Below are 10,797 nucleotides of genomic sequence, written 5' to 3' on the forward strand. Positions count from 1 at the left end.
CAAGAGAAAACTGGTTAGATTTTCATGGTTGTTGCTGGGTACATGCCCAAGACTGATGTAATCTCTATGATCCTGGAATATATAGTCTAAAAGGAGAAATATTTTATAGACATCAATAAAAATGTTTACAGAAATACGGTAAAGAAAAATGATACCATAGTTTTGTCTCTTGGATGTGAGCTTCAACATTTAAGAGCTGAGCTATCTCTCCAATACACATGCAATAGTTATTATCGGGGAACTTAGCTATAAGTAAGCAATAGTGTGGTGGGGATCTAAGAATGGGAGTAGAGAGGAACATCTGAGCCTCACACCCATCTCCTCTCTGCTCTCTTTGCCTAGCTCGCATGGCCTGTCCACCCCATCCATCATCCCACCAGCCAGCGCTCAGAACACCTTCCACCATGGCTACCTCAGTAAGTTCCCACTTGAACAAAAGCATTAAGCAAATGCATAAAAGTCCCTGCCCCAGGGTGAGAAAGTCCAGGCCATGTATATCTGGGTTGATGTACCAAAGAAGGACTGCACCACAAGATCTGCACGCTGGACCATGAGCCCAAGTGTGTAGAAGAGTTACCTGAGTGGAAGTTTGATAGTCTAGTACCTTTCGGTCTCCAACAGTGACATGCATCTCATCCCTGTTGCCATGTTTCTGGACCCCTTTTGCAAAGAGCCCAACAAGTTGGTTTTCTGTGGAGTTTTCAAGTATAACCAGAAGCCTGCGGAGACCAATTTAAGGCACATCTGTAAGTGGATAATGGACATGGTGAGCAGCCAGCACCCCTGTTTAGGAATGGAACAGGAATATACTCTCATGGGAATAGATGGACACCCTTTTGATTGGCCTTCCAATGGCTTCCCTGGGCCCCAAATTCTTTATTACTGTGGTGTGGGTGTAGGCAAAGCCTATGGCAGGAATATTTTGGAGGCTCACTACTGAGCCTGCTTATATGCTAGAGTCAAGATTACAGAATAAATGCTGAAGTCATGCCTGCCCAGTGGAAATTCCAAACAGGATCTTGTGAAGGAATCTGCATGGAAGATCATCTCTGGGTGGCCCATTTCATTTTTGCATCATGTTTGTGAAGGCTTTGAGATGATAACAACCTTTGATCACAAGCCCATTCCTGGGAACTGGAATGGTGCAGGCCGCCATACCAACTTTATCACCAAGGCCATGCGGGTGCAGAATGGTCTGAAGTACATTGAGGAGGCCATTGAGAAACTAAGTAAGCAACACCAGCACCACATTTGGGCCTACGATCCCAAGGGGGGCCTGGACAGTGCCTGGCATCTGACTGAATTCCAAACATCAATGACTTTTCTGCTGGCATTGCCAACCGCATTGCCAACATCCACATTCCCTGGACTGTCGGTCAGGAGAAGGATTACTTTAAAGACCGTTAGTGATAGGGATGGGTGGGTTATTATTTTTTGGTGGGACTGGCATGCCACTAAAGCAGGCCTTTTGATATATTAAATTTTTTTAAAAAAAACAAATTCAACTTTTAGTCAACTTTGTAGTGTTTCTTACTTTGCAGAACTGCCTGTTTGTGTCAGTGTCTTCTTCCACTTTGCTCTGGGAGGAACTGAGGACAGGCCTGAAGTTAAAACATTTGTCATTTTGTGTCCTAGTATCTTCTCTCCCAGCAGAATATTCTTTTCCTCCTTAGGAATCCTATGAAGTTTTTTTAAATAATAAACATGTCCCACCTTATTAAAAAACAAATAGTGTGGTGGCATAAATGCAATTTAAAACCTTTTATGTGTATCTGTTGTTGTAAATGTATAGGACTGGTAAGAATGGTTATCTCTGGATATTGATAGACAGGGGTTTATAGAAGAGTCTTTTTAGACTCTTCTATAGTTTGAAAATATTAGTAAGAATATGTTCAACAGTAAGGGAGGGTGACAGACTCCCTCACTGCAGGGAACAAGTAAAATCCTGAGTCAATGTGTATTTTTGACTTGGGTATGGCCATGCCAAAGACCCCAGTGCTTCAGATTTGTGGCAGTAGCAAGGTCCTCCCCAGAGCAGCTCACAGGGATGGCTATGCCTTCCTTAGGTCTGAGCACAAATGTTGATAATATGTGGAAAGAAGGTTCACTGTCCTTTTTCCTCCTAGATGTTTACAGCCTGAAGGCTGGTCCCTCACAGAGAACACTTCTACTGAGTTTAGTTCAGCCTGCTTTCATATTCAGTTGTCTATACTAACCTTACTTCCTTGTTAACCCACATGTAATAAGCCTCCCTATTCAGCTTTATATAGTAACCCTGCCTTCCTGTTCAACTGTCTATAATAAACACACAAAGCATTTGTGGTGTTGTGACTACTCCACCAGAGAGTTCACATCATTTCCAGATTTTCTTTGTAAACTATATCTGTCATTTCTCCATTGCCCTCACTGCCCCAGTGAGGTCAATGCCTGGAGTCATAAAAGATATGGCATGTTCTCTTTCTTTATTATTCTCACACTTTATAGATGTCAGTAGATGACTAATGTGGTATAGGAGGTCCTTCTGTCTTTGGGTTACTTTCATTGGTTAATAAAGAAACTGCATTGGGCCTGTTGATAGGGTCGAACTTAGGTAGGTAGGGAAAACTAAATGGCATGCTAGGAAAAGGAAGCAAAGTCAGAGATGCCATGGATCTGCTGAAGTCAGATGCTGGGAATTTTACCTGGTAAATCACTGCCACATGGCGATACACAGATTAATAGAAGTGGGTTAAATTAATATGTAAGAGCTAGCCAATAAGAAGTTAGAGCTAATGGGCCAAGCAGTGATTTAATTAATACAATTTCCATGTTGTTATTTTGGGGATAAGCTAGCTGGGTGGCTGGGATGAATAAGTGGCCTCCCTCCTACAGATTGGCATGCCAATTTGTGCTAGCTAAATCCACATAAAACCAGAGAAAGCTTGAAAAGGAATTCAAACAACAACAACCAAATATAGAGTTTAACACAGTTTTTTGTTTTTTTCCTGGTGGCATGCCACAGCTCCTTTAGGAGAGATTTTTCTGACTCAGTAGCAGCAGCAGAAAGAAAGCCATGCTGTTTTGAAATGCAGGCTTTCTGGGCTATACTTCCAGCATGACCTCTGGCTCTTTGGGGAGATGTAGCATTTGAATGAGATTTGTGAGCAGACTGCTACAGCTTACTTGATGGTGGCATGGATCGGTTGTGTGCCTAGAAGTGGGCAGTGTACATGGCTCAGAGACGTGAGCAGCTCCACCATGCTGAACTGGGTGGAGTAAGCAGGCACCGCTTTAATACCCCTAGCAATGATGCAGATTAAGTTTTAAGAAGCACTTAGCATTCTAAGAAGTGCTCCTGGACAGTAAACAATTACAGATTCACAATAGTACAAATTCAAACATAAAAGAAATCTAAATGGGTCACAGTGTTGGATAAATGTATGCAGACTTGAGAGAGAGAAGAAAAAGTATAGAGAGTTGGAAAAGAAGTAAATCGTTTTAAAAAAAAGTCTTTAAAGAAACAGTACAGATAGTCATAGATTAAAGGGAGTAAAAAAATAAGCCATGTAAAAATGGAAAATTCACAGATAGTCTGGATTATGTATATTATTGTTTTCTTCTAATTTTTTGACTGTGAGGGAGCTAAGTACAGAGAGACATTTCATTGTTTAGACTGCTAAGCTAAACCAGCATGAGTATTATAAAGGTATATTGACTTCAAAATTTGGGTCTAAGGATAAGTTGCTCTGGAAAAAAGGTTCTTCTTTTGTTTCCACAGAGGATAAGAACCTGTGGATTGCTTCTAGGCTGGTGTGGTATGATGGAATAAGACCCCCTGATAGGTCACAATCAACACCTTCAAAAATTACTTCATGCAACTGGTGACTGTGATAAACACAGGATACATCATGAAAGACCTGATTAACAGTGCCCCCAGGCACCAGGAAGAGGTTTGGAGAGAAATATCTATGCCCATGTTCCCAAATATTGTTTATAAATGTTTGTTTACATTTAAAGGGGGATATGATATAGATATGAATAATTTGCATTGGTATGGATCTTGGTTTATTGATACAAATTTAAGGTCAATTTTGCTATATGTATATGTATTTCTGATTTTGATTAAGGTATTGTGTTTATGTAACTCATTGAACAATGTAATGTATAATTAAGAAATATAGATTAATAGATAATCATCTATAATAGTCAAGTTTGTATCATGGTAGTTAGATTTTCTAGATTTATAGAGATATATTTCAGTTAGATAGGTATTCTTCAACTCTTTCAGAGACCTTCAGAGTATGGCAGTTAAGTGTTTTAAAATTTTAGGACTTTTTATGACAGTGAGACACATCTGCTCCTGGCAGCATCAATTACTTCAAGAGGAAGACGGACATTGAAGAGGCTCCTTAGCCATTTGGGCAAGAAACTGCTCTTGCCTGGACTGCTTCACTGGACATGCAGTACCCACAGCGAGATGACTGCTGAACTTGCCTAAGGATGAGATGGTCCTTTGGGGTTCTTACTTCATGAAAGAGTCTTCTGCAAGACATTCTGCAGGACACAGAAGAAAGTGACTTAACTGTCTTTGAACTTTCCTGCTTCATGGAAAAGTCTGCTGGATACTAGGGTCTTGTAAGCTGAAGATGGATGCCTCAACAGTACAGAAGAACTTTGGGCGACTATCCAGGCAGAGAGATGTCTCTGTCAATTCTAGAGTTTTGGAAGTTGTCTATAATGTACTTTCTGTTTACTTAGATAATATTATATCCTTCTGGAATCTTTGATGGAGTTAAAGAATTTATAGTTATAGTTTTTCATAGTTATGATAAAAGATAAAGTAGATATAAATATTGTAACTATAGTTCTTGCTTGATAACTGTTTTGTTATATGTAATTCTACTATGTTAAAGTTAAAGCCTTTCTTTTTCTTTAAACAGAAAAAGGGAAATGGTGTAGGAGTTTCTTCTGTCTTTGTGTTGCTTTCATTACTTAATAAAGAAACTGCTTTGGGCCTGTTAATAGGGCAGAACTTAGGTAGGTGGGGAAAACTAAATGGCATGCTGGGAGAAAGGAAGCAAAGTCAGAGACGCCATGGATCTGCTGGAAACAGATGCTGGGAATTTTACCTGGTAAGCCACTGCCACATGGCAATACACAGATTAATAGAAATGGGTTAAATGAAGATGTAAGAATTAGTCAATAAGAAACTAGAACTAATGGACCAAGCAGTGTTTTAATTAATATAGCTTCTGTGTGATTATTTCAGTTCTGGGTGACTGGGATGAACGAGCAGTCTGCTCCCTCCTTGCAACAATGAGAGGAATGAACCAGCTTCTTCACAGTATTTGCTGCCACCATGAGTTGAGAGTCCATCTTGGGAGCAACTTCCTTACTTGGTCCATCTCTGTCTCATACAGTCCTATGGATCCGAATTTGTTTATTTCTAATTAAGTGCCTACTTAATATGCTTGCTTTTTTTGTACATTTCAGTGATTACATAATGTTTACACACACTAATGGGAATTCTATATCAGACTGGTTTATTTCTACAGTGCTTATATTGGCTGTGTTACCGCAGGATCTAGTGACAAGGAGCCAATCTGCTTTTTGCAACAGAAGCAGTGAGGTTCCTATCTGATGACAATGAAACATGTTCACATGATCAATCATGGTAATTTTGTCAAAATTTATTTAATAAGTTTGGTCCACTACTTTTGTTAAACAATAAATCTATTGACTGTTAAAATGAATTTTATGTTACTTTAAAGACATTTTTGATTGGGCCGGGCACGGTGGTACATGTCTTTAATCCCAGCACTTGGGAAGCAGAGGCAGGCAGACCTCTGTGAGTTCAAGGCCAGCCCGGTCTACAAGAGCTAGTTTCAGGACAGGCTCCAAAACTACAGAGAAACCCAGTCTCAATAAACAAAACAAAAAAGATATTTTTGATTAGTGTAATACAAAGCACATGCATTGTTTGTCATAGCCAGAACCTGGAAACAACCTAAATGCCCTTCGACTGAAGAATGGATAAGGAAAATGTGGTACATTTATGCAATGGAGTACTACACAAGAGAAACAATAATGACATCTTGAATTTTGCAGGTAAATGGATGGAGCTAGAAAACATCACTTTGAGTGAGGTAATGTGTCCCGCGCTACCGTCTCGCCAGCAAGAACCACGCGGTACACATAGGATCCTTCTGCAGAAAAGCTTTATGTCTCTTGAGAGGGAGAGCATAAGCTTACATGGCGGAGACCCAGATAAGATGGAACCCATCCCTTATATAGGAAACAGACCCTGCTTTGGACGTGTCACTCTTTGATTGGTCAACTGCTCCCAGTCCCAGGTGATACCTTGGGAGTAGTGGAAAAATACCAACACGTGTGAGCTTTCTAGCTCACCTGGCGGTGCAGCGCCATCTATGGTGGAGAGTGTGGTTGCGGCCTTCTACAGTAATGCAGACACAGAAAGACAATTATCACATGTACTCACTCATAAGTGGTTTTTAAACATAAAGCAAAACCAGCCCACAAATAACAATCCCAGAGAACCTAGACAACAATGAGGACTCTAAGATCTAATCTACATGGGAAGTAGAAAAAGACAAGATCTCCTGAGTAAATTGGGAGCTTGGGAACCTTGGAAGGGGAGGGGACAGGCAGGGAGGGAAGCAGAGCAAAATGTAGATCTCAACAAAAATCAATAAAAAATAAAAAGAAAGACTATAATACAAAGAAATTAAAGACTAACTTTATGACATGCCCTCCTAGTGAAACTACTAAATACCAATAAAAGAAGTAAGTGAATTTATCATAGGTGAATAGAAATCAGAGTTGATTAAACTTTAAACTTAATTGATAGAAGTATTTATTATATAATGGTTGAAAAGTACAGGAAAGTACTTCAGCTGATTGGATAATTATGAATAAATAAATAGGGAAGGATATAACTTAGAAAATTTATTTAAATTATCTTAATGATTGCTATATGAAAGAAATTAGGAAATTATAATTAACTTGATATTGTATCAAACTTACAAGATTGAAGCTTTGAAGATGATTAATTTTGCGATGTATATGTGACCATGAATTTAGACTTTTGACTTAATTATTTTTAAGATATCATTTAAAGATACAATTGTGAAAATTTAATAGAAAATGTGACAATTTGAATGTTATTGGCAACATTTTCTTAGGTGAGTGTTTTAGAGATAGTTCCTAGCAAAGGTGTCATTAGGTGCCCGCATCAGTGCATATTCTGTTTCTATTACAAGATCACTGAAGCAGGATAGTCTTTTTTTTTAAAGTAATTTTATTAAATTATAAAAGTTTCCATTTACGCCCCTCTTAACAACACCCTCCCACTCTCCCCTCCTTCTCTTCCTCCTCCCTCTTCATCCCTAAGGGCAGTCAGGGTTTCCTGCCCTGTGGGAAGTTCAAGTTCCTCCCCCCTCCCTCCAGGTCCAGAAAGGTGAGTATCCAAACAGAATGAATCCCAAAAATCCAGTATATGCAGAGGAAACAAGTCCCAGTGTCATTGTCAATGGCTTCTCAGAAAGACTCCGGGCCAGCCACATTCAGAGAATCCGGCCACATTCAGAGAATCTGGTTGGATCATGTGCTCGTTCAGTCGCAGTCCAACTGCCCTTGGTAAACTCTCATTAGATCCGTTCCCTTGTATCAGTGGGTGATAGCATCCCTCGCAGTCCTTCGTCATTTTCTTCGTCCTTCTGCTCCTCATTTGGACCTTGGGGGGCTCAGTCCGGTGCTCCAATGTGGGTCTCCATCTGTATCGCCATCCATTGCCAGATGAAGGATCTATGGTGATAAGCAAAATATTCATCAGTATGGTTATGGGCCAAGGCCGGTTCAGGCACCCTCTCCTCTGTCCAGAGAACAATCTGGGGATCTCTCCTTGGACCTGGGATCCTATATATAATCAAGTTTCCTGTAAACCCTAAAATGACTCCCTTAGTTGAAATATATTATTCCCTGATCCCATATTCATCCTTCCTCCCTTCCCCCCATCCCGGTCAACCGAGCTTTCTCCATTCCTCCCCTACTCCCTTCTCTCTAACCCTCTCCCCTTCCATCAACCCCCCCCCATGCACCCAAGGTTACCTGGGACTCTTGACTCTTTCCTACCTCCTGTCGGATAGCTAAATAATCTTCATCAGGTTCATCTTCTTATTTAGCTTCTCTAGGATCACGAATAATAGGCTCAAAGACCTTTAATTATGGTTAGAATCCACTTATGAGTGAATACATACCGTGTTCCTCTTTTTGGGTCTGGCTTACCTCACTCAGTAAAGCGTTTTCTATGTCCATCCATTTGCATGCAAAATTCAAGATGTCATTATTTTTTACCACTGAGTAAAACTCTAATGTGTATATGTTCCACACCTTTTTTAACCATTCTTCTATTGAGGGGCACCTAGGCTGTTTCCAGGTTCTGGCTATTACAAATAGTGCTGCTATGAACATAGTAGAACAAATGCTTTTGCAGTATGTTAGGGGATCTCTAGGGTATATTCCCAAGAGTGGAATTGCTGGGTCCTGAGGGAGGTTGACTCCCAGTTTCCTGAGAAACCGCCACACTGATTTCCACAGTGGCTGCACAAGTTTGCATTCCCACCAACAATGGATGAGTGTTCCCCCCACCCCACATCCTCTCCAGCATAGGCTATCATTGGTGTTTTTGACTTTAGCTATTCTGACAGGTGTAAGATGGTATCTCAAAGTGGTTTTGATTTGCATTTCCCTGATTGCTAAGGAGGTTGAGCATGACCTTAAGTGTCTTCTGGCCGTTCGAAGTTCATCTGTTGTGAATTCTCTGTTCAGTTCAGTACCCCATTTTTTAATTGGGTTAATTAGAGTTTTAGTGTCTAGTTTCTTGAGTTCTTTGTATATTTTGGAGATCAGACCTTTGTCTGATGAGGGGTTGGTGAAGATCTTCTCCCAGTCAGAAGGCAGCCTTCTTGTCTTACTGACAGTGTCCTTTGCTTTACAGAAGCTTCTCAGTTTCAGTAGATCCCATTTATTCATTGTTTCTCTTATTGTCTGTGCTGCTGGGGTCCTACTTAGGAAGAGGCCTCCTGTGCCTATATCTTGTAGACTACTTCCCACTTTCTCTTCTATCAGGTTCAAAGTGGACGGATTAATGTTGATGTCTTTAATCCATTTGGATTTGATTTTTGTGCATGGTGATATATATGGATCTATTTTCATTCTTCTACAGGTTGACATCCAGTTATGCCAGCACCATTTGTTAAAGATGCTTTCCTTCTTCCATTGTATACCTTTAGCTCCCTTGTCAAAAATTAGGTGCTCATAGGTTTGTGGGTTAATATCCACGTCTTCTATTCGATTCCAAAGGTCGATTTCTCTGTTCTTATGCCAATACCAAGCTGTTTTTTTTTGAGAGTAAATTTTATTAAATTATAAAAGTTTTCATTTACGCCCCTCTTCCCAACACCCTCCCACTCCCCCCACTCCCTCTCCTCCTCCCTCCTCGTCCCTTAGGGCAGTCAGGGTTTCCTGCCCTGTGGGAAGTTCAAGTTCCTCCTCCCTCTCTCCAGGTCCAGGCAGGTGAGTATTCAAACAGACTGGATCCCCAAAATCCAGTATATGCAGAGGAAACAAGTCCCAGTATCATAGTCAATGGCTTTTCAGAAAGACTTCGGGCCAGCCACATTCAGAGAATCCAGCCAAATTCCGAGAATCTGGTTAGATCACATCCTCGTTCAGTCCCAGTCCAACTGGCCTTGGTAAACTCTCATTAGATCCGTTCCCTTGTATCAGTGGGTGATAGCATCCCTCGCAGTCCTGATTTTCTTTTTCATGTTCTTCCTCCTTCTGCTCCTCATTTGGACCTTGGGGGGCTCAGTCCGGTGCTCCAATGTGGGTCTCCGTCTGTCTCGCCGTCCTTCGCCAGATGAAGTATCTATGGTGATAAGCAAAATATACATCAGTATGGTTATGGGCCACGGCCGGTTCAGGCACCCTCTCCTCTGTCCAGAGAACGATCTGGGGGATCTCTCCTTGGACCTGGGATCCCATATATAATCAAGTCTCCTGTAAACCCTAAAATGACTCCCTTAGTTGAAATATATTCTTCCCTGATCCCATATTCATCCTTCCTCCCTCCCCCCCCCATCCCAGGCCACCGAACTTTCCCCATTCCTCCCCTACTCCCTTCTCTCTAACCCTCTCCCCTTCCATCAACCCTCCCACCCCCCCCATGCACCCGAGGTTACCTGGGACTCTTGTCTATTTCCTACCTCCTGGCGGATAGCTAAATAATCTTCATCAGGTTCATCTTCTTATTTAGCTTCTCTAGGATCACGAATAATAGGCTCAAAGACCTTTAATTATGGTTAGAATCCACTTATGAGTGAATACATACCGTGTTCCTCTTTTTGGGTCTGGCTTACCTCACTCAGTAAAGCGTTTTCTATGTCCATCCATTTGCATGCAAAATTCAAGATGTCATTATTTTTTACCACTGAGTAAAACTCTAATGTGTATATGTTCCACACCTTTTTTAACCATTCTTCTATTGAGGGGCACCTAGGCTGTTTCCAGGTTCTGGCTATTACAAATAGTGCTGCTATGAACATAGTAGAACAAATGCTTTTGCAGTATGTTAGGGGATCTCTAGGGTATATTCCCAAGAGTGGAATTGCTGGGTCCTGAGGGAGGTTGACTCCCAGTTTCCTGAGAAACCACCACACTGATTTCCACAGTGGCTGCACAAGTTTGCATTCCCACCAACAATGGATGAGTGTTCCCCCCACCCCACATTCTCTCCAG

At 41.1% G+C, this 10,797-nt stretch overlaps 1 pseudogene; it reads left to right on the plus strand.

Moving 5' to 3' along the window:
* Nucleotides 1-398: 398 nt before the first annotated feature.
* LOC125403384 (glutamine synthetase-like) lies at nucleotides 399-1,407 on the plus strand (annotated as a pseudogene).
* The last annotated feature ends 9,390 nt before the right edge of the window (nucleotides 1,408-10,797 follow it).

This window comes from Myodes glareolus, chromosome 7 (genome assembly GCF_982192425.1).
Source record: "Myodes glareolus chromosome 7, mMyoGla1.1, whole genome shotgun sequence".
Classification (NCBI taxonomy): domain Eukaryota; kingdom Metazoa; phylum Chordata; class Mammalia; order Rodentia; family Cricetidae; genus Myodes; species Myodes glareolus.